Below are 23,436 nucleotides of genomic sequence, written 5' to 3' on the forward strand. Positions count from 1 at the left end.
CAGCCGGTCGGGGTATGGCTTTTGGTTATCCTCCCGGCCGGGGAGGTAGATCCAGGGGGTGTAGTTGTGATCCGTGTCGGTTCAGGGTGTGTGTGCGCGCAGGAGCGGGGGAGGGCGGGCGTGTGAGACCGTCTGCTCCGGGGTGTTTCGGGCCCGTTTCTCCTCAGACTGGGGCCCCGACCTAGGAAGGTGACCACCCCCACCCCCTCCTCGTTCGGCCCAAAGTGGCGGGAAGCCGGGTCCTCAGAGGCGGCCCCCAAGGCCAGGGAGGCTGTAAAACCTGGAGGAGGATCCGGTGCGCCTGTCCGGGGAGGGTGCGGCGTCCATGGCCAGGGCCCCGCGGGGGCTTACAGGTAGAGAGCAGCCCCGCGAGCGGGGCCTCGGCGGCGCGGGGCGGCGGGCGGGGCGGGGAGAACCCGAGGCCGGGGCACGGCGGGCGGGAGCTTTCCGGGCCCCTCCCGCTCCGCGGGGCTGGTGGGGAGATGGCGGCGACGGTTTCCCGGCTCCCCCGCCCCGGACGCCGATGGCGGAGCGTTCCGGCCCTCCCCCACCAGCTTCTCCACCGCGGGAGCCGGAGCCGGTGAGGCCGGGAGGGCGGGGAGCGGCGAAGGGAAGGCGAGAGGGCGGAGGTTGCGTGGTGCAGGCGGCGGCGGCGGCGGCGGCGGCGGCGGCGGCGGGAGGAGGGCCGGCGGGCGGGCCGGGAGGAGGAGGAGGAGGCGGGAGCCGTGGCGCACGCAGCTCCAGGCGGGGCAGCCCCGGCGGCTGAGGGACGCGGCGAGACCTTGGCGGGACGGGGATTTAACCGGGGCCGGGCCCAGCGACCAGGTGGAGACGTCGCCGGAGCCATTTAGGCAGCCGGGAAATGCGGGTGAGTTGTCGGCGGCGCCGGGGCTGAGGGGAGGCGGCGGCGGCGGCGCAGGCCCGACCCGGAGCCGCGGTGTCGCAGTGACTGGGTCCGCGGCGGCCGAGCTGAGGCGCCGGGCGAGAGGCCTGAGGCGCCGAGCCGCGACCGGGCGGAATGGCGGCGGGGGCCGGGGCACTCGTGGGCAGAGGGCGCCGGGGGCGGGAGGGGAGGGAGCGCGCGCGCGCCCGCGCTGGGCCTGGCCCTGAGTCACCCCGGCCGGCTCGGGCCTGGCCGGGCCGCGGCCCCGGACTCGGGCTCGGGGCGGCCCAGGCCCGGACTACGCACTGGGGGTGGGAAAAAAAAAATGCCCGATTCATCGCGCCCGAGGCGGCGGCCTGGTGGCGTCCGCCCCTTTCCCAGCGCACCCGCCTCGGGCCGCGGGGCCGGGCTGGCGAGCGGCCCCCGGGGCAGTCGGGCGCGCGCGCTCACCTCTCCTCAGGCGGCGACCACCACCCCCCCTCAACCACGGGGCGCCCGGACCCGCGCCCCCTTTCCCTCGCCCCCCATGGGGACCCACCGCTCCCCCGAGCGTCGCTTGCCCCCGACTCGTGCTCTCAAGTAAAGTACTGGGCTCGCGCGCCGGAGGAGCCGCGGAGCCGGGCTCTCTGTGCTTTCCGGTTCCCTGCCCCGCGGCTCCCGGGTTTCCCCGCCCGCATTGTTGCGACTGTGTAGGGCGCTATTATTGGGTAACAGTCGCCCCTTTGCCCGGTTCTCCTCGGGGAGCGGGCCCGGGGCGGTGCGCAGGGATGCGAGTGCGGCGGCCGAACCGGACGGAGCGCCCCCCCCGCCCCCCTCCGCGGCGCCCGCCGAGCGCCCGCGAGTCGGGCCGGGCCTGCGCCGCCGCCTCGGCGCGCCCCCGGCCCTGCACCCAGCGGGAGCGCGCGCTGACCCCGCAGGTAACCCGGGTGCCGGCCGGCCGCGTGCAGGGGTCGCCCCGCGCGCCCCTCCCGGCCCCCGGTGTGCTGGTGGTTCCGGGGAGAAACGCATGGTGAACGTTTCCTGAGCCTAATCCTCCAAAGTTGAGGGTTTTCTCCCTTTAGCTAGCTCTCTGCCAAAAATAGGATCCTCTTTTCGGATTGGATCACTGTCGTTGCTCACAGTTCGCAGCTGGAGTTAGTGGTGGGGGTGCAAATGAGGAATTGCAGTTAAGTGTTTATTTGCTCTGTGTAATTGCTCTTCGCGCAGTGGCATTAAAACAGTCCAAGTTAGTGGAGTCAGGGGTCACGCAGTTTTGGAAATGCACTCATCGGAGTGACAGAAGGGACTGAAATTCACTTTTACTTGAAGCCCCCAGCTTCTAGACCTCAGCATAGCTTTAGCAGTCTGCAAAAGCATGGCCAGGTGTAAGTTTAACGCTTCATTTTGTGGCCACCCTGTCTTACCTGGTTTTCTGAAATCCTACAGCGTTTATGAATTGTGTAGAAAAAATAGGGATCATTGTTTAAGAAAAAAAAATTTATCTAAAAAATTTGGACCTAATGTTCTCTTGATCTAAAAGTGTCCTTGGGTATTGGGGAAAAATTTACTTAAAAGTTCTGTTGCTTTCCCTGGTTAAGTCGAAATAGTTGCAACGCATTTCAAATTCCGAGGCATGCATACAGCATGCAGGAGACTAGCTTGCTTTAACTCTATTATGCCCATTTTTGGAGGTTTCTAGAGAGAGTGCTCATTAAGCTCTAGAGGGTTGGCTGAAATACTCTCTAAAAATATTTAACTTTTTTTGTCATTGGAATCATCTTTTAAAAACTTATTTTAACAAAAGGGAAAAAAAAACCCTTTAGCTGTAGTATTAGGGTTTTTCACCAGTTCATAGTATCCTCTCATCACCAACTCAGTGGACATGAATTTGAGCAAACTCTGGGAGATAGTGAAGGACAGGGAAGCCTGGCATGCTGCAGTCCACGGGGTTGCAAAGAGTCGGACACGACTGAGTGACAAGAGCAGCAACTCTTAGGGCCACTGATTCATGTCCTTGAAGGCAGGCCCCCCTTTCCTACTGTACACCCACCACATGGGTAGCTAACAGCCTGGTGATACCTGGTAATGTCCTGCAGTTTCCTTAGATGTTACAGCTCTTGTTGATTCATAGCTCTAATGTACATATATTATGGATATGTTGACTCCTTTGTCTCTTACTGATTATTATGCTCTAGAGATAATTAGCTTAGTCTGGGTTGTCAATGCAGCCTTACTTCCCATACTTTACAGACTGAATTCTTGAAGGCAGGACATATTCTTTATTTTTTGCATCCACAGAGGAGCATAGAACTTGGTCAGGGGTACTTCATTTGCATTTTGAATGAAGAAATCTGGAATAATTCTGATTTACACCCAGTGTCTGAACACCTCAGATTTTGGCTACAGAAGCAGTCACCGCACTAATGTAGAGTGTGAGCTTTTTTAATAAATTGTTCCTACCGCATCCCCGGGAACTAACACAGAGCTTGACGGAAAAATGCTTAGGCTTTCTTCGGCTCTGAAAGATCAGAAGGGTGCCAAGAAAGCAACTTGTGAAACTTTAATTTCCTTCTTTTTCCTCAAAACTAGTTTTAAGTACAGATGTTTAAAATTTGTGTGTGTGTGTGTGTGTGTGTGTGTGTGTGTGTGTGTGTGTTTAAACAAGATTGAGGTCTTTGCCTCAGGTTAAATGTTGCCACCTTAGCTTTGAGGTGAAATCCTTTGGTTGGTTGATACTCCTCCCTGTTAAGAGGACTCTGGGTACTGGAGGCCCAGTGACCTTTCTCACAGGAGAGACCTTTCTTGAGTCCCTGAGTGCCTTTTGATCAGGAATTCACTCCCGGTTTGCCCAGCAAGCATAGTATGCCTTTCTTTCTGCAAGGAAAACTCAAACGAACGGGCTTTAGATTGAAATGTAGTTACTTGCTCTCCTTCAAGTTGAAAATCAGGGTGCCAAAAATTAAAGGAGTGTGTTTGTGTTTTATTTTTTGGTATTTCAGCCCTCCATAGGTTCCAAGGCCATGGGCCTCAGCAATTGAGTCCGGAATAAACTGTCCAGACTCAGAATGAATTTTGAGCTTTTAGTTATACCTGAGAAAAGAATGTAATGTTTTTAAGGACCCATTTGAAGTTTATCTTGTTCGTGTGTGTGTGTGTGTGTGTGTGTGTTGGTGGGGTGCTATTGAGTAGTTTCTCAACAAATTGTTTTCCTTCATTTGCCTCTTAAAACTGAGACACGAATGTGAAATGAGGAATAAACTTAAATAAAACCTTAAGTTTATTACTAAGGATTTTAAGCTTTGTAATCTGTCCATTTAATAATGCACACTATAAACAGGATTATTGTGGTGTTTGGTGGCTTTAAAATTTTTTATGCACAAGAATATAGCTTCTAGAAAAAACATCTGCTTTATTTCTTTCTGCTTGAGTATAGAACGTGTTGCTTGAGAAGATGTAGGATGTCGTTGGATCTAGAGGTGGAAAACATCTTACTTCTCGTTTATAAAGTGAGATGGTTTTCAGTTGACTTCAGTTTTCTTCAGGCGTTCAAAGTGTGTGGATTCCATGGGAATGCCATAGCTTTTAATGTTCACAACATTTGGACTGCCCCATAAAGCGTACCCTTCTTCGTGTTTGAAAGCAGGGTTGTGACGCCCAGGCTTGGTCCTTGGGACCCTTGGATCAGGTGAGTGGAGTCTTTGCTTTTTCCCCCGTCGTGGCAGCCCCCTTTCCCAGAAGTGGCCCTGCTGCCCTCTGGCTCTCTTTCGGCCTCCAGTACCATGTCCCCTCCCCGTCACCCAGCAGGCTCCACTCAGATCCTGATGCGCCATCTTGGGGGAGCCTTTCCTGGGGTCCCTGAGGCCCCGCCCGGTCCCTGCTGGAGCACCTCACCGTGGCCTGGACTTGTGGTCTCTTTCCCCACTGGGCAGCCTCTTGTAGGCGTGGGGCCTTGTGACAGGCGCGTGGCCCTTGTGCAGGTGCGTGAGTTAGCTCCAGTGACTTGCACTTTGTTCCTGAACATCCTCCCCGCTTCACATCTGGGGGCTTCCCTGGTGGCTCAGGCAGCAAAGAATCCGCCTGCCATGCAGGAGACCTGTGTTTGATCCCTGGGTCAGGAAGATCCCCTGGAGAAGAAAACGGCAGCCCATTCCAGTCTTCTTGCCTGGAGAATCCCATGGATGGAGGAGCCTGGCAGGCTACAGTCCACGGGGTCCCAGAGTTGGAAATGACTGAACGACTAACACTTTCACATCTTGACGGAGCCCCTCAGGTTAGAGCTGCTGTTATTTAATCCCCTGACAGTCTTTTGGGGAAGAAGCCGAGGCCTTGGGTGGTTAAGGTCAGGCCTACTCAGTGGCCAGTTCAGTTCAGTTCAGTTGCTCAGTCGTGTCCGACTCTTTGCAACCCCGTGGACTGCAGCACCGCAGGCCTCCCTGTCCATCACCAACTCCTGGAGTTTACTCATACTCATGTCCGTTGAGTCGGTGATGCCATCCAACCATCTCATCCTCTGTCATCCTCTTCTCCTCCTGCCTTCTAATCTTTCCCAGCATCAGGGTCTTTTCAAATGAGTCAGTTCTTCACGTCAGGTGGCCAAAGTACTGGAGTTTCAATTTCATCATCAGTCCTTCCAGTGAATATTCAGGACTGATTTCCTTTAGGATGGACCGGTTGGATTTCCTTTCAGTCCAAGGGACTCTCAAGACTCTTCTCCAACACCACAGTTCAAAAGCATCAATTCTTCGGTGGCCAGGCCTGAGTTAAAATGAGGGTGACTCCAGGGCTCCAGCTTTTACCCAGGTGCTCTGATTTATATGAAAGTAGAAGAGAAGAAGGAAACAAGGTAGAAATGCTCTCAAGATTGATATCTTCCTATTGATAATTAGGACAGAATTCATTATGCAGAACTGGGTTGCCTACCAAGAATGAGCTTATTCTTCTTAGTGTTTTAGTAACTGGGGGACGTTAAAGGAGAGTGGACACTTGCGGGACGAGGTAAACAGCTCTGGACTTTGGGACTGTCGTGAAGTGGGGTGAGATGTGACTCACTGGCCTTATAAAACCATTGAAGACTGTTCAGATCTAGTAAGCTGTGATTTTTTTTAAAAAGGCCTATGGCAGAGAATACTTTGAAAAACAGATTGTATGAAATGTGTGCTTAGAATGTGTGTGTGTGTACTGCTGAAAATATTTAAAGTAATAAAAATGGTTGTGATTTTAGGATGGAGAACTTGTGTGCTATTAAAGTGTCCCCTGCAACCCAGATTTTTAAGGACCAAAAGATAATGCAATTGATCTCAGGATGGAGCAGTCCTCTCAGCATATAACCCCAAAAGCAGGAACTGTGAAGGAAAAGTCTCCATTGATTACTTGAGAATAATTAAACTTCTGTATGTTAAAATGCCGCAAACAAAATTAAAAAGCAAATGACAAATGGAAAGAAGTAGTGTACCTTTCAGGTAAATTTGCTTTCTTTACTAAAAAAAGACGGCTTATAGAACTAAGATAAAGATACCCTTCCACCTCCTTCGCCACTATGGGAGGAAATGAGCAAACTGTTAATTTTTTTTTGAAGAAGGGTCAAGAAACAAAAATTCAGCTTTACTAGTAGTACTTATGGGAAAGCAAATCAGTGAGATACTGTTTGTTTTAAATTTTGGCATAGATTGAAAAATAAGCCACTTCTGGTGAGGAAAAATAAGCCACTTCTGGTGAGGATATGAAGAAATGAGTCCATCCAGTCATCGTCTGAAAAAGAATAATTTTTCTGCAAGAACCATGTAAATGTGTGTATGTGTGTGTGTGTGTGTATGCACTTTGAAATATAAATATCTAATCTACTTTTAGGGATTCACTCTAAGAAAATAAAAAAATGATGGGTTAATATTCTGCCACGGGTACACTATTTAATGCCTTCCTATTGAATATTTGTTTTCACGTTTTGCTGTTAAGGGTTATGATCTCAGCATTTTTAGATAAATCTTTGCATTTCTGTAATTCTGTTTTCAGTGAGACCAAAACATGCTATAGAACAATATATGTAATGTCTAAAATTTTCTTTTTTTAGTGTGTATGTACTTTTTTTAATAAGCCAAAATGTTTATAGTGATTATCTCTGAGTAGTGGAATTATGGGTTATTTTTAGTTTATTCTTTTGGCTTATATTTTTCTACAGTGCACATGTATTTATAATGCAGTGGATTAGCTTATGAAGACAAAAGACAATAGAAGCAGTGATGTTTCTGCTCACTCACTCAGTGCTGGATCACTTGGGTTTCTGCTTTCCTTGCAGCAGGTCCCTTTGCAGGTGTGTTGGCGCGAAGGGTTAAGGGTGAGATAACTGACCGTTGGTTCTCCCTGCAGGGCTCATCCTCCCATCGTCATCCTTCAGCTTCTCTGGATCCCCTCATACTCCATGCCCTCCGTGAAACTGTTTTAATCTCGTGAAATCCATTTATGTTTTGGAATTTTGTTGAGTTGTAACTGGATTATATACTAACGAATTGTCTTCAGTGTGGAAGTGTGACCTTCCTATCCTTTTTTTGTGGACTTCACAACTCCTAGCCGTAGTAGATGGATGTTGAAAGCTAATGTCATCATGCCTAAGAAGGTGCATTTGCTACAGATTAGAAAAAACAAATTCTCTTGACACACTTTATGCCATGGCTTGGAATATTAAAACGTTATTCGTGATTAAGAAATGTATTCTGAATGACACAAACTAGGAATGCTGTTGGCCGCCTGAGAGAACAGGTGCACAGAAACGTGTCCCCAAGTAGCTAACATAGTTAAGCGTGCCGAGGAAGCATCTGAAAGTCAGGACGTGGGGGAGAGGCCAGAGAGCCCGGAGGCCCTCCTGCAGGAGGCAGGGAGGCCTGCTCTAGACGGACTGGAGGGAAAGGTTTGAGGTGGGGATGAGGCTGAGAAACCGGGGAACGCAGTTCAGCCCTGAGTGGCGTCCCAGACATAAAGGCTGGAAGCGCTTTACCACACTTTGGGAACTGGCGGGCTTCGGTTTGGGGGAGGGTAGGAAAGAAAAAAGCCAGAGATTGGTTTCTTCTGAGTGCACCACTCCTGTCTTAGCGGATCATCTTGCAATGCAGTAATAACCACCATTCCTCAGCACGTAGAATGTGCCAGAGACTGGGGCTGGACCCCTCTGGCAGCTTTGAAACTGCTCCCCGCTCCCTCCCTGCCCCCCCCCCCCCCCCCCCACACACACACACAGAGTTTTCTGCTTTTTGCTGGTAGACACCTCATTATGGACATAAGTCTTTCACTTCCCAAGGTAAAGGTAGCCTTGGCCACTCGATGTAGGAATGGTTTGCTAGTCGGTCATGGTTCAGAAGGTAAAGAATCTTGTCTGCAATGCAGGAGACCCAGGTTTGATCCCTGGGTTGGGAAGATCCTCGGGATAAAGGAACAGGTACCCACTCCAGTATTCTTGCCTGGAGAATCCCATGGGCAGAGAAGCCTGGCGGGCTACAGTCCATGGGGTCACAAAGAGTCAGACACGACTGAGCGACTCACTTTACCTACATCAGATAGAGGCTCCCGAAACCAGAGGGTAAGGACTGCCTCCCCACAGGGGACCCAAATGCTGGAGAGGGCGTGGCCTGGTGCACAGTTTCACAGGAGTCACTCCTCAGTGGCCCCTTTGCAGGTGTCCTGTGTGTGGTGCCTCTGTCCGGGGCAGGGGGTTGTGTTGTGTTTCTGAACATCTGCGATTTAACTGGACATTTATGGTGAAGCCTGTCATGCATGTATCACTTGATACTCTGAAGCATTGTTCAGTCCCTGCTTTTATAATAAAGCAAGTCAGCTTTACCACTCCCTGCATTCTCTGTCATTTATTTTAGAGCAGTGTTCGCCCATCCATGTTCTGTGACATGTAAGATATTGGAATGGAAGCGAAGTGTCTGTGCACTTTAGTCGTGTCCAACTCTTTTGCAGCCCCGTGGACGGCAGCCCACCAGGCTCCTCTGTCCATGGGATTCTCCAGGCAAGAATACTGGAGTGGGTTGCTGTGCCCTCCTCCGGGGGTCTTCCCGACCCAAGGATCGAACCTGCGTCTCCTATATTGGCAGGCAGGTTCTTTATGACTAGTGCCACCTGGAAGGCCTATAGAAGGGAAGATCTGTGAGTAAATGCATTTAGGAAATGATAGGTTGGATACTGAGGGGCTTTTAATATGCTAATGAACATTGCTGGCCTTATAGAGAGACATCTATTTTATAGGAAATACATATCCATCACAGGGTCTGTGTACGTATATAAGGTGGTGGTGGTGGTATTCAGTCACCCAGTTGTGTCCAATTCTTTGCGACCCCATGGATTGCAGCACGCCAGGCCTCCCTGTCCCTCACCATCTCCCAGAGTTTCCCGAAGTTCATGTTCATTGCATCGGTGATGTTGTCCAGCCATCTAATCCCCTGACGCCCTTTTCTCCTTCTGCCCTCAATCTTTCCCAGCATCAGGGACTTTTCCAATGAGTCAGCCGTTTGCATCAGATGACCAAAGTATTGGAGGTTCAGCTTCAGCATCAGTCCTTCCAGTGAATATTCAGGGTTCATCTCCCTTAAGATTGCCTGGTTTCATCTCCTTGCTGTCCAGGGGACTTTCAGGAGTCTTCTCCAGCACCACAGTTCAGAGGCTCAATTCTTTGGTGTTCTGCCTTCTTCACGGTCCAGCTCTCACAATACCACTGGGAAGACCATAGTCTTGACTGTACAGACCTTTGTACCCTTGCTTTAATAATAGCATCTGAGGGAAGAAAACCCTACTACCATGGTAAAGAATACGTTTTGCTTTGTAGAGACATAGCGATTTTAGAATCAAATGTGAGAAATGACATGCCTTGCCGTAGAGGGGAGGCCAGGTGTGGGGTAAATGCTCTGTTTGCCTCTTTGCTCTCAGGCAGAGTGTTGAGCATCTTAAAACACTATAGAGTTCTCAGGAGCGGGGTTGGGAACGTGGAGAGCAGGATCCTCCCAAGTCCAGAGGTAGACGTGTACTTGTCTAGAAATGGTTTCTGCCTCACTTTATTCCTTGTCTAAATATAAACCCGAAGTGCTATTATAGGAAGTGTCTAAAAAAATCTTTTTTTAAGCGCATGGACCAGCGTTAATCCGTCCTCGCTACTGAGGACCAACAGCAGAGTCTCAGCTCGTGTCGCTCACAGTTTCTTGGAGGTGACATACGTTGAAAGTCCTTTTTAAACCTGGAAAATTCTGGTTAGTAACATTAACTACAAAGATGTTTCAGAACTTTTTAAAGTTTATAAACTGCTGGAGTTTTCAAAGCATGCCAGTCCAATGAAACACAGACTTGGCTTCTCCTAGGTCAGCTTCCCTGATATTTAGATGGGTTCCTTTGCGTTTCTCGCTCGGTGGTTTCCAGGGTGAGAATGGGAAGCCGAACCAGGTGTGTTTTCAGAGCGCTTTTGGCCCCTTTAGGAAGGGCTGTAACACGCAATGTTCTCCAAGCTTCTGGACTGGGATCACATTGTTTTTTCTTGAATCATCTTGGTCTTCGCTTGTTAGATTGTCTTTGAGGAGATGGCTCTTTGGCTGGCTTCTCTGATCTGGTTCGCTTTGCTGTAGGGTTTTTCAGGTATGTTCTGGCTGAAGCAGTTCTGACCTTTTTCGAGGGTAGCTGGTTGCCTCCTGGCTGAGCCCACCGCACCCCGCAGCCTGCCCCCCAGCCTGCAGAGTGTCCGTGTGGCCCTCCCCACCCTCACAGCCTCCCCAGGCCACATTCAGCTTCTCAGTTTACAGCGTTGTCTCTGAGAATGTTCTATATTAAGTGACTGCCGAGTCTTACTAGTTCTCCCTTCAACATACTCTGTCCTCGGCTCTGCCTTGTTTGGGTCTGTCCCCAGCTCCCTTTGCCCGTGTTCAGGATTTGTCATGACTCTCCAACTACAGGGTCTGTCCCCAGCAGAAGTTGGCGTCACCGTGACCGGCTGGAGTAGGCTCTGCACTCCCATCTTCACCAGCCCTTCTCCACTCGTCCGTCTCACACCCTGAAAATCCCCAAAGTCAGGCATGTGCCTGGTGCTGATCTGCGGCTCTTCTCACTCGAAAGTGGCTGGTGTGGGGGCTGGCTCTTCATCTTGTCCTGGTTCTTCACACCTTCTACCCGTGAAACAATGCGGTTTCAGTAGGGCAAACCAATTTGGGGAAGTTCTGTTAATTTTTAGATTTAATCTATAAAATTACAAATGAGAAATGTCCTTTTGATAGGCTGACTTGTGGGAAATGTCTCTGATTAAAGAATTCACAGGTTATAATCAACAAACTGTCTGAAAGTATGGATGTGGTGTAAGGTGAAACACCCACGTTGCTTTTTATGGTAGATTTATAGGTGAGTGAGTGTGTGTCTAGGACAGTGGATTCCCTTCATAGTTTAAAATAGTGTAAAGCACATTCAGATGACTTCTTGGCAGCAGTGAATCTAACTGTAGTTCTACATTGAAAAGAGGGTCGTCCCCCCCAAATGCAGAGGAAGATTTGTGTGTTTTATTAACAGTCTGGTAGAGGCTAAGGGTGTATGATCTGAAAAAAGCAGTCCTAAAATGTGCTTCTTTCTCCATAGTTCATTGCATTTGTACTTTGCAGTAAGATATGTATTTGCAAAGTTTTTGTGTCATTTTATGAAGCTCATGTCTTCTAAAGTTCCCTTTCTTATATATGTGAGTACTTGGTAAGCTGGAGGAAACCTGCACTTTGTGATTTTGATGTTCTTTTAAAAAGATACTTTATTTTCAACTGGGAACATGATTTGATGGTTTTAAAAATAAGCTATTTGAAGTATAAGCTTGAAAACTTTGCTTGAGAAAATATACGATCACTCAGTCCTTTCAGACTCTTTGTGACCTCTTGAACTGCAGCACGCCAGGCCTCCCTGTCCATCACCAACTCCCGGAGTTTACTCAGACTCATGTCCATTAAGTTGGTGATGCCATCCAACTATCTCATCCTCTGTCATCCCCATCTCCTCCCACCTTCAATCGTTCCCAGCATCAGGGTCTTTTCCAGTGGGTCAGTTCTTCTCATCAGGTGGCCAAAGTATTGGAGTTTCAGCTCCAGCATCAGTCCTTCCAGTGAATATTCAGGACTGATTCTTTAGGATTGACTGGTGGGATCTCCTTGCAGTCCAGGAGACTCTCAAGAGTCTTCTCTAACACCGCAGTTTAATGTGAAATCATGAATTTTGACAGACATTTCTCTGAGGTTTCCCCTGCTAAACTTGAGCTTGACTATAAAGAGAATAGTACCGCCCCATCACAGGTAGTAGAGATCAATACCAATCTCAATATGTAGGATGTTCTTTATTCTTACTGTAGAAGTGAAAGGAGCTGCTTTTTCTCTTCTGTCCCTAAAACAGTAACCTGAAAAAAAGCCAGTACTTCTACAGTGACCATAAAAACAAGTTAGTGCACATTATGAAGGAAATTCACTACAAGTTTTTGCAACTTAAACATATGACTAGTATCAGTTCATCTAAAAACAAACACAAGTATAAAAATGCCAGAAGCTTCAGTCAGTTTCAGAATCATTTTCTTAGGTGAAGCTGTTACAGGTTTTACCAAATTTTTACCTTTGTTATAGGCATGGCCGGATCGTTTTGAGTCGGATTGGGGAGCAGGATTTTTTTTAAATCCCCTTCCTGCCACAAAAAAAGGAAAAAGCCTTTATTGAAGGTTATCAAATGGCATGTGTTCAGGAACCCAGAAGACTTACTCAGATAATTGAGAGACTGAATTTAATCTGTTTGTCCTTGATAGGTGCAAAGCCCAGGTTTAAACACAGCACTTTAGTGTGTTATGTATCTCTTCTTATCCTTTGCCGGGTATTTATAAATCTCTGACTACTTGATGTTGTCATAGCTGGAAAGGACATTTTCAACAGGACACATTATCATTAAGTCAGGCTCAGACAGTAAAGAATCTTTCTGTAGTGCTGGAGACCCATGTTGGATCCCTAGGTTGGGAAGATCCCCTGGAGAAGGGCATGGCAACCCACTCCAGTATTCTTGCCCGCAGAATCCCATGGACAGAGGAGCCTGCTGGGCTACAGTCCATGGGGTCACACAGAGTTGAACAGGACTGGGCGGCTTTGATTGCAAATGTGCACGGAGTGGGGTGGGGTTCAGACCCCTCGGAGCAGTGGGTGCCTCAGGCTCTTTACCACCCTGGGTGGCCAGAGCGCTGTCCAGGCACCTGAAAGACAGCGCCAGCAGATCTCTCGGACCTCAGGAAGGTGAAGGAATGGGTAAACTGTATTCAGAACAAATCAAATGTGAAAGCTCCAAATCAGATTGAGTGTAGAGGAGGGACTGTGTATTCTTTTTGAACCAATTTGTAGTGAAGTGGGAAATGTCTTGAAAATTCACTTAGCTAGAGGGAGCTGCTGGTCATGAGATTTGAACTTAAGGTTAATGTATTTGGAGTAGGGGAAAGAAAAGGAATGAAAAGGCTTGAAACACCCGGATTAGCTGAATGATCTTGTTCACTTAGTGACGTGATAACTTTCAAAATCTGCTGACTCAGCAGATGGTATTTCAGGGCCCGGCGCTGGCCAAGTACAGGGCAGAGCGTGCGCCACGTGGGGAAATCTGGCTGTTAGTGGAACAGGATTGTGAGACCTGAGCGTTGAAACGTTTCATGGAGACGAAAGTGACCGTCTGCGTGGTAGCATCCTTTACTGAGGAGGAGAGACCTGTGTCATCTGGTCATGACATGCCATGCTGCCTCGCCGGCCGAAGGCATCTAGACTTCACTCTCGTGAAGCTGTCCCCCGTGCCTCCAGCACCCTGACCGTCTCAGCGGTGAAGGCGACCTGCTGTGTTTCTGCCTGCGTTGGCCCGGGTCCCAGCAATGCTGTGGCACCAGGACGGCAGAGGGTGGCCGGGGTGCAGACTCTGTGGACCCCTCCCAGCAGCAGTTCACTCACCAGCTCGGGGAGGAAACACTTTGCCAGCTACTATTTTTAAAGTTTTTTTTTTAAAGTGCATTTGGTGGTGGAATCAAAGAACCAGCTGAATTTTAAGAATGAATGAGATTTCAAAGAAAAGCTGAACTTTGAGCAGCTGCCTCTGGCTGGATCCCCGGGTCAGTCAGAACTCAAGGCTCCCTGTCTTCTGATGGTGGGTCCGCTTTGGTGGGAATTTGGGGCGGTACCCCTGGTGTTCTGTTGTCCAAGAGTATCGTGCAGTTTGCCGGCAACATCACTTCATTTTGACTTAAAAAATAAGCACTCTAAGTTTGATATTTCCCCTTGATTTTTTTGTTGGTTTATTTAAATACTGTGTTAGGGGTTTCAAAGACATCTGATAACCTTTGTTGTTCAGTCACTAAGTCATGTCCAGCTCTTTGCGACCCCACAGACTGCAGCACACCAGGCTTCCCTGTCCTTCACTGTCTCCCCGAGTTTGCTGAAACTCAAGCCCATTGAGTCGATGATGCCATCCAACCGTCTCATCCTGTTACCCGCTTCTCCTCCTACTCTCAATCTTTCCCAGCATCAGGGTCTTTTCCAGTGTTGAAATTGAAGTGTTAACGTGGAAAGTAGCAGATGCTTACTGTGTCTGGTACCCTTAACAGTTTCTTTGCATAACTCATCTGTGCCTTACAACAGCCTTGTGAGATGGTAGTGTCATCATTGCAGGTCATTATAGGCATTATAAGTTAAGGAATCTGCCCAAGCTCATATAGATTGTAAGTTACAGAGCCAGAAATGTCCCCTCAGACATCCATGGGCACTTCCGTGTTAACTCTCTCAGAGAGTCTTGTCACCATGTGCCTTTTGAATTGTTTCTATAGTAAGAAATACATTTTGTAGGTTAACTCTATATATACACAGACATAACTGAATTAAAGATGTTCTGAGTAATCCTTGTTATGTTCTATGAGCTCTTTTTTCTCTTTTTTGAAAAGTTCCAGTTACCATTGACTAAGCTGGTTTCATAAGCAGAGACATAACTTTGCCAACAAAGGTTCGTCTAGTCAAGGCTATGGTTTTTCCAGTGGTCATGTATGGATGTGAGAGTTGGACTATAAAGAAAGTTGAGCACAGAAGAAGTGATGCTTTTGAACTGTGATGTTGGAGAAGACTCTTGAGATTTCCTTGGACTGCAAGGAGATCCAACCAGTCCATCCTAAAGGAGATCAGTCCTGGGTATTCTTTGGAAGGACTGATGCTAAAGCTGAAACTCCAGTACTTTGGCCACCTCATGCGAAGAGTTGACTCCTTGGAGAAGACTCTGATGCTGGGAGGGACTGGGGGTGGGAGGAGAAGGGGACGACAGAGGATGAGATGGCTGGATGGCATCACTGACTCGATGGACGTGAGTTTGGGTGAACTCTGGGAGTTGGTGATGGACAAGGAGGCCTGGCGTGCTGCAATTCATGGGGTCGCAAAGAGTCGGACACAACTGTGCGACTGAACTGAACTGAACTGAACTGAAGCTGGGTTCATGGCCTACACATTAATGGATTGCAGTCCTCAGTTTGAAAAATGTGCGTGGTGTACATAATCATTATCAAATGTAATAATTTTTCCCCCTTGTTTTAAAGTGAATGAAAATGCTTGAAAATGAAATACATGCAAGCAGCAAGCTAGATCACTGAATTAATATGCCTGTGAAAGCATTGTGCTGAAACGGAGAGCTGAAACTTGGTCCTTAACAGTTAAAACTAGTTTTCATGGACAAACAAGTCAGTCTGTATAGTCAGTTCAGTTCAGTCGCTCAGTTGTGTCCGACTCTTTGACCCCATGGACTGTAGCACGCCGGGCTGCAGTCTGTATAGTACCTGTTGAGTATCAAGTGGTTCGGTCATCTTCAGGTTTCCTGAAGCAGTGATGCCAGTCATGCTTATGTCAGTCCACTGGGTCACATAGTCATTAGAGTAGGAAGAGTAAATATACTGACTGAATTAAGAATCAGCTTTAACTTTAACAATACTTAAGGCTTTGAGTGCTTTTGTGTGGATTTTTAGAATTTAAAAAGACCTATTAATTATTCAAGTACCAAAAGTAAAAATTGTATCTTAATTCCTATGATGTTCATAGGACAAAATTCCATACTTAATGACATCCAAAATTCCTTATAGTTATAAAATTGTGTGTATGTTCTGGGGACTGAGTTGAATTAGCGTATTTCTTTATTTGTAGAATTAAAAGGGCAGTGATCTCAAGGACACGGTAGCTGTATTTCCTCATTTAGTGTAAGTTTGAGGGCCTAGTAATGTCAAAGCTTCTGCTAGTTTTTAGAAAGTAGATCTCATAGAACAAAGCCATGAAACTTTAAGTACGCTTGCTCACATCCTACCCCAGAATGGTGGGTCCTGGGCTCAGTTCTTCACTTCCCATCCCATCAGTTTTATAGTTTTAATTGCCTATTTGAGTAATTTCTCTTAAATTTTATACATAATGTAAATGGTGTGCCTCTCCTCACCCCTGTTTCTCCCAACACTGTCACTGTGCTGGTAGAAAATGAAGTGATGTGTAATTAACATGCTCTGGCCTGCCTCTCTCTAGTTCTGTATGGTGAAGGGCTGGGCGGGTTTGGAGGCTTTTTAAAGCATCATCAGGGATTTAGATGAGTCCCGCGAATATCTGGAGTCGCCATGCACCCAGTATTTCTGGAGCACCTCCACTGTGCCAGGGCACTGTGTTTGGTGCCGAGGATTCAGCTGTGAATTAGACCCCTGCTTTTGAGCCACAGAGCAGAGCCCATGATCAGTATTACTTTTATTAAATCTGAAGGTTCTGGGTGAGATATTTTGTTTACAAAGAAGAACTTCAGTTATTGATATATTTTCCATTTTTACAGTAACAGGTATAAATGTAAAATCCACTTATTAACATATCCATTATTCAGATAGCAATCATTAGCAAAATGGACTGATTTTCAATTAAGAAAAATGAGCAAATATAGTATTTAATATTCAGCATTAGCTTTCTGTTTACTCAGGTTTTCTAGGTTATAAAATGCAAGTTATTTTATGAGCAAAATCTAAAGATCAAACGTGAGCCTCTACTTTCATTTTTTTGATTTTTTTTTTTTAAGACTTGTTTCTTTTTTAAAGCAGTTGTAGGTTCCCAGCAAAACTAAGAGGAAGGTGTAGAGATTTCCTGTATCCCTCCTGCCCCCACATATGCAGACTCCCCCATTTTCAGCATCCCCCCACCAGAGTGGTATATTTGTTACAAGCAAATCAACATTAACACATAGTCACCCAAAGTCCATAGTTTACATTAGGATTCACTCTTGGTGGTGTGTGTTTTATGAGTTTGGACAAGTGTATAATAACATGTATTCATCATTATAGTAGCATACAGAATATACATCGCCCTAAAAATCCTCTGTGCTTTGCATATTTATCTCCCTGCCCCTCCGCTAAGTTCCTGGCAACTACTGACAACTTCCTGTGATGTGTGCTTTAGTCCCTCAGTCCTGTCTGATTTTTGCCAACCCATGGACTACAGCCCACCAGGCTCCTCTGTCCATGGGATTTCCCAGGCATAAATACTGGACTACCATTTCCTTTTCCAGGGGATCTTCCTGACCCAGGGATCAAACCCACCTTTTCTGTGTTTGGGCAGATTCTTTACCACTGAGCCACCTGGGCAACTTCTTACTGTCTCCTTAGTTTTGCCTTTTCCAGAATGTTGTACAGTTGGAGTCACACAATACATATAGTCTATGTAGCCTTCTCAGAATGGCTTCTTTCACTTAGTCATGTGCCTTTAAGGGTCCTCAGTGTCTTCTCATGGCTTGATGGCTCATTTCTTTTTAGTGCTAAATAATATTCCGTGGTCTGGAGGGACCGTAGTTTGTTTATTTATCCGCTGACCCCCTGAGGGACATCTTGCTTGCTTACAGGTTTTGACAACTATGAAAAAAGGCACTGTAAACATCTGTGTGAGGGTTTTCATTGGACATTAGTTTTCACCTCCTTTAGGTAAATAGCACAATTAAATGCTGAAATGTACGGTCAGAGCGTGTTTAGTTTTATCGGAAGCCCATGGTGCCTTCTAAAGTGGCCACACCATATTGTTTTCCCACCAGCAATGAAGGAGTTCCTGCTGCTTTTCTCTCTCACCAGCATTTGGTTTTTGTCATTGTTCCAAATTTTGGCCATTCTGATAGGTGTGTGGGCATCCCATGTGGCACTAGTGAAAAAGAACGCGCCTGCAATGCAGGAGACATAAGGGACTCAGGGTGGATCCCTGGGTCGGGAAGATCCCCTGGAGAGGGGAATGGCACCCACTCCAGCATTCTTGCCTAGAGAATCCCATGGGCAGAGGAGCCTGGCGGGCTGTAGTCCATGGGGTCACAAAGAGGCAGACACAACTGAGGCGACTGAGCATGCAGTAGGTGTGTAGGGGTGTCTCATTATTTTAATTTGCGTTTTCCTGATGATGATATTATGTGGGGCAGCTTCTCACATGGTTATTTACCATCTGTATTTCTCCTCTAGTGAAGCCTTTGGCCCATTTTTTAATCAAACGCTTTTCTTACTGAGTCCTAAGAATTTTTTGTGTATTTTGGTTAACACTTGTTTCTCAGATGTGTCTATTGCCAGTGTTCTCTCCCAGCCTGTGGCTTGTCTTCTCATTTTCTTGACAGTGTCTTTCTCAGAGCAGACGTTTTTCATTTCAGTGAAGTGCAGCTGGTCAGTGATTTCTTTCGTGGACCCAGCCTTTGATGTTGTGTCTAAAAGGCCACACCTTTACCCAGGCTCATCTAGGGTTTCTCCCACGTGATCTTCTAGGAACTTTATACTTTTTAGCTCTGCTTTTATTTTTCAGGAGGGCTTTGCAAATATTACACGAAAAATGTTCAACATACCAAAAGTGTCCTTGCGTTTAATGGGTTTTAATCATTTTTCTGACTAAGATCAGATGAGTCAGATGGGTTTTTAATGATCATCTCCTACTATGGTTATTTTTTAAGAAGGAAAGAAGATCATCATCAATTGGGGAGTTCCTACTAGGTACCAGCCATAGAAGTAGGCCTTTTTACTTACGATGTCTTATTTAACAACTCTGAGAAGCTGGCATTTGGATCTTTAACTTCAATTGAGAATTGAATTAGCGAAGGAACCAAGTGTTCCCCTTCTAAGTGAGTCTGACTAGTCGTGCTCCGTGGTTTTGGAGTCTCAGGAAGGATTTGTCTCCTTGGAAAGAAAGCTGAGCAACAAAGAATTGCTGCTTTTTGAACTGTGGTGTTGGAGAAGACTCTTGAGAAGTCCCTTGTACTGCAAGGAGATCCAACCAGTCAGTCCTAAAGGAAATCAGTCCTCAATATTCATTGGAAGGACTGATGCTGAAGCTGAAACTCCAATACTTTGGCCACCTGGGAAGAGCTGACTCATTGGAAAAGACCCTGATGCTGGGAAAGATAGCAGGTGGGAGAAGGGGATGACAGAGGATGAGATGGTTGGATGGCATCACCAATTGATTGATGAGCAGAAATGATACTGGCAATAACTGTCCTGGAGTAAGGAGAATATCTGTGATTTCCTGGTGGCAAAGTCAGAGGTGGTCCCAGAACCCCTGTGGTCCACTGCCTACGCTCCTAACTGGGGGAGTGAGCTAGGCTCAGTCGAGGTTACAAGGATGCTGTGTGTGTGGACCAGCCCTCATTCAGTGCTCCCAGCCTCTCTGGGCGGGCTTCAGGTTGATTTCCAGTCTTCTGTGGTGACTAAACTTGAGTTTACAACTTCTTGTCATTTGTGGCCACTTTATCTTGGGGGATAGGTTGCTAGAAGTGAGATGGCTGGGTGGATGGGTCAATGCACCGGCGGCGTTTTCGGATACAGCCGATTACTGCCTGCAGAGTGAACACCTCCACCAGCAACAGTTCAGTCGTTTTGACTTTTGTCATGAAGTGTCTGTCGGATTCCGGAATCCAGAGGTGCGTTTTTGGAGATCTGAAAGTCCAAGTCTGAAAGACTCTTATCCTGGGTGTTTTCGCTGGTGCCGCCCCTTCTGCTGCACGTGCTCCGTGTGTCTTTAAGTTAATTTCACCGTGCTGAGGTCTCCTTTCATCCCAGCTCCAAGGGGCTATTGGCCGAATGTTTCCAACATCACATCCCTGCTCCGGAACCTTGCAGGACTCTGTTGCCCACTCAGAATAAAGGCCTTGTGTCCTCTTACTACAGACGCCCCCTCCTCTCTCCGAACCTCTAGCCCGAGCCCGCCAAAACTCAGCCTCCTGCCCTTTGCTTTTCTGCCTCCTGCTCTTCCCGGGCAAAACCCCTCAGATCCCACCTGAGAAGCGTTCAAAGCACAGACTTCGTAGAGCCTTCTTGGGCATTGTAGTCTGGAGTGACTTCTTCCAGACCCTCCCGACAATAAAACGCCTCTGCCTAGTGACAGCTCTTCAGGTACTTCAGCTGTCTTTTAAATATTTTATGTTGCAGGAAAATTTGAGCCCCTCTATTGGTAACATATTAGATGGCAGTTCTTAAAGCTTTCTTTCCAGTGGAACACCCAGTAATACTGCTTTTCATACTAAGGCTCCTGCATATCCAGAACCTGGTCATTTTGTAAAGATCCATTCCTTGCTGTAAGTGACCTGAATTTGATCCAGAGCAATTTGTAGCTAGCATGCTTTAAAGCTTTTTTTCCTTAACAGTTTTATTGAGGTATAATTCACATACCATGACATTCACTTGTTTTAAATGTATAATTCAGTAACTTTCAGTAAAATTAGAGTTGCGCAGCCATCACCACAGTCCAGTTTTAGAACATTTCCTTTGCCCCAAAGCATCCCTTTGGGGTGAGGCCTGCCTCCTGTCACTCCCCACTCCCCCCACTGGCTCCCCCAACTCTCCGCCCCCATCAAGCAGGAGTCCACTTCCTGCCTCTCTAGTTTACCGGTTCTGTACATTTCATGATAAATGGGATCATGTAACATGTGGTCTTTTTCTTCTGGTTTTCACTTCAGTTCAGTTCAGTTCAGTTGCTCAGTCGTGTCCAACTCTTTGTGACCCCATGAATCGCAGCACGCCAGGCCTCCCTGTCCATCACCAGCTCCCGGAGTTCACCCAGACTCACGTCCATCGAGTCAGTGATGCCATCCAGCCATCTCATCCTCTGTCATCCCCTTCTCCTCTTGCCCCCAATCCCTCCCAGCATCAGAGTCTTTTCCAATGAGTCAACTCTTCGCATGAGGTGGCCAAAGTATTGGAGTTTCAGCTTTAACATCATTCCTTCCAAATCCCAGGGCTGATCTCCTTCAGAATGAACTGGTTGGATCTCCTTGCAGTCCAAGGAACTCTCAAGAGTCTTCTCCAACATCACAGTTCAAAAGCATCAATTCTTTGGCGCTCAGCCTTCTTCACAGTCCAGCTCTCACATCCATACATGACCACAGGAGAAACCATAGCCTTGACTAGACGAACCTTTGTTGGCAAAATAATGTCTCTGCTTTTGAATATGCTATCTAGGTTGGACATAACTTTCCTCCCAAGGAGTAAGCGTCTTTTAATTTCATGGCTGCAGTCACCATCTGCAGTGATTTTGGAGCCCAGAAAAATAAAGTCTGACACTGTTTCCACTGTTTCCCCATCTGTGTTTAAGGTTCATCCATGCTGTGGCATGTATCTGTACTTTATTTTTTATCGCCTTAGTGTTTTCTTTTGTATGACTAAGGATATCTTGCTTATCCATTCACCTGTTGGTGGGCATTTGGGTTGCTCCACTTTTTGGCTTTTATATGTAATGTGTACTGTGAACATCCATGTACAGGTCTTTGGATGGAAATACATCTTCTTTTTTAGCGGGGGGTAGATCCCTAATAGTGGAATTGATGGGTCATGTGGTAGGTAAAGAATCCACCTGCAATGCAGAAGTCACAGGAGGTGGGGGTTCGCTCCCTGGGTCCGGAAGATCCCCTGGAGGGGAGGGCATAACAACACACTCCAGTATTCTTGCTTGGAGAATACCATGGATAGAGGAACCTGGTGGGCTACAGTCCATAGGGTCACAAAGAGTCAGACACGACTATAGTGACTTAGCACAGTGGTAAGTATGTGTTAACTGAACGTAGTCTTTAAATGGCCCAAATGTTTAATTACTAGCTTTGAGTAAAGACATAAACAAGACAGTTTGAGCACTTATGATTCAGGCCTTGGGAACTTGACTCTGAAGTGATTGAGAAAAAGCAGAACCCATTTCCCATCTGTGTGTGTATTTAGATTCTCTTTCTAAGCATAGATTTAATGGTTTTGAATGACTTAAGTGGAGGCAAAACTCAGCTAATGTTCCTAGAAAGACATCTATTAGGATATTAATTGGAATTTTTTATGCTTTTGTCAACTGTAATTGTTTGAACTTTATTGTAGTTAAGCCCTTAGTTCTATATAGAAATGGAATAATACGCATTTACATTTTATAAGTAAGTATACAAATTTCAATAATGGAGGTCAGGTAGTAAATGCCTTTCCTGGTGATGTACAGATAGAACCCTAAGAATTGAACGTACAAATTGTTGGTCTACGTTTACAAGATATTAACCCTTGTTCTAGTATCTTTAAGAATACTTTAATTTAAAAAGTGAAACATTTAAATAATTCATATTCAAATACTAATAAGTGAATATACAGATAAATAGGGATATAAGTATGAATAAATGTCCAGTTCATGAATTGGCCAGATCTTCCTTGACCTATTGGTTTGCAGTCCTTTGGGCCCGTCATCACACACTGACATCTTGAAGCTTTCATTTGTGTTTTTGCATGGTTCCTGTGAAGCCATGTTGTAATCTCAAATTAGAGAGTACATCCTAGCAGCACACTTCTTAAGGAAGTGGGATAGGAAATCTCCGCCTTCCTAAGAAAACAGCATGGAGGGGTGAGTGATGGAAAGAACACGGCTTTGGAATCCAAATATTTGTGTATGAATCCTTGCCACTTGTCACCAGAGTGGTTTTGAGCAAATTATCGAACATCTCCAAGCCTGGGTGGGGCTTCCCTGGTGGCTCAGTGGTAAAAGAATCCACCTGCGAAGCAGGAGACACAGGTTTGATCCCTGAGTCAATAAGATCCCTTGGAGGGGGAAATGGCAACCTGCTCCAGTATTCTTGCCTGGAAAATCCCGTGGACAGAGGAGCCTGGTGGGCTACAGTCCATGGGGTTGCAAAGAGTCGGACACGACTAACTGCATACACACACACACACACACACACACACACACACACACACACGCCTGAGTGTCCTCATTTGTAGGAAATAGTACTATGCAGAGAATATGGTTATTGTAAGGATTCGGTGAAAGGGAAGTATTACAACTCCTAGTGGCACAGGGTCTAGCAGTGAGGCCTGCAGAGAATACTGGGTCCTTTCTTTACACGGCGAGACCAGGGAAGAGACCGACGTTAGTGACCCAGGTGAGAGATAATAATGACTGCCAGACTCTTGATGAGTTGCTGGGGGTATCATGAGAGGTGGGTGATTTCAAGAGAGGAGGAGGGAGTTGATGGAAGGAACTGGCTTTACATCAGGGGTGAGAACAGGAGAAACCAGAGCTGACCTCTTTATCAAGATGGGGGATACAGAG

At 46.9% G+C, this 23,436-nt stretch overlaps 1 protein-coding gene across 3 annotated transcripts in view; it reads left to right on the forward strand.

The window, feature by feature from the left end:
* Nucleotides 1-231: 231 nt before the first annotated feature.
* CUL1 (cullin 1) overlaps nt 232-23,436 on the forward strand; it is an 89,303-nt gene continuing 66,098 nt past the window's right edge. The window contains exon 1 of one of the 3 annotated variants that reach the window (XM_006070125.3): nt 232-353. The gene's annotated coding sequence lies outside the window, so the exon portion shown is untranslated. Of the gene's footprint in view, nt 354-449; nt 581-706; nt 869-23,436 lie in introns of those variants that run through there. The other 2 variants (XM_025291742.2, XM_025291743.2) reach the window with 2 other exon arrangements.

This window comes from Bubalus bubalis, chromosome 8, assembly GCF_019923935.1.
Source record: "Bubalus bubalis isolate 160015118507 breed Murrah chromosome 8, NDDB_SH_1, whole genome shotgun sequence".
NCBI lineage: Eukaryota > Metazoa > Chordata > Mammalia > Artiodactyla > Bovidae > Bubalus > Bubalus bubalis.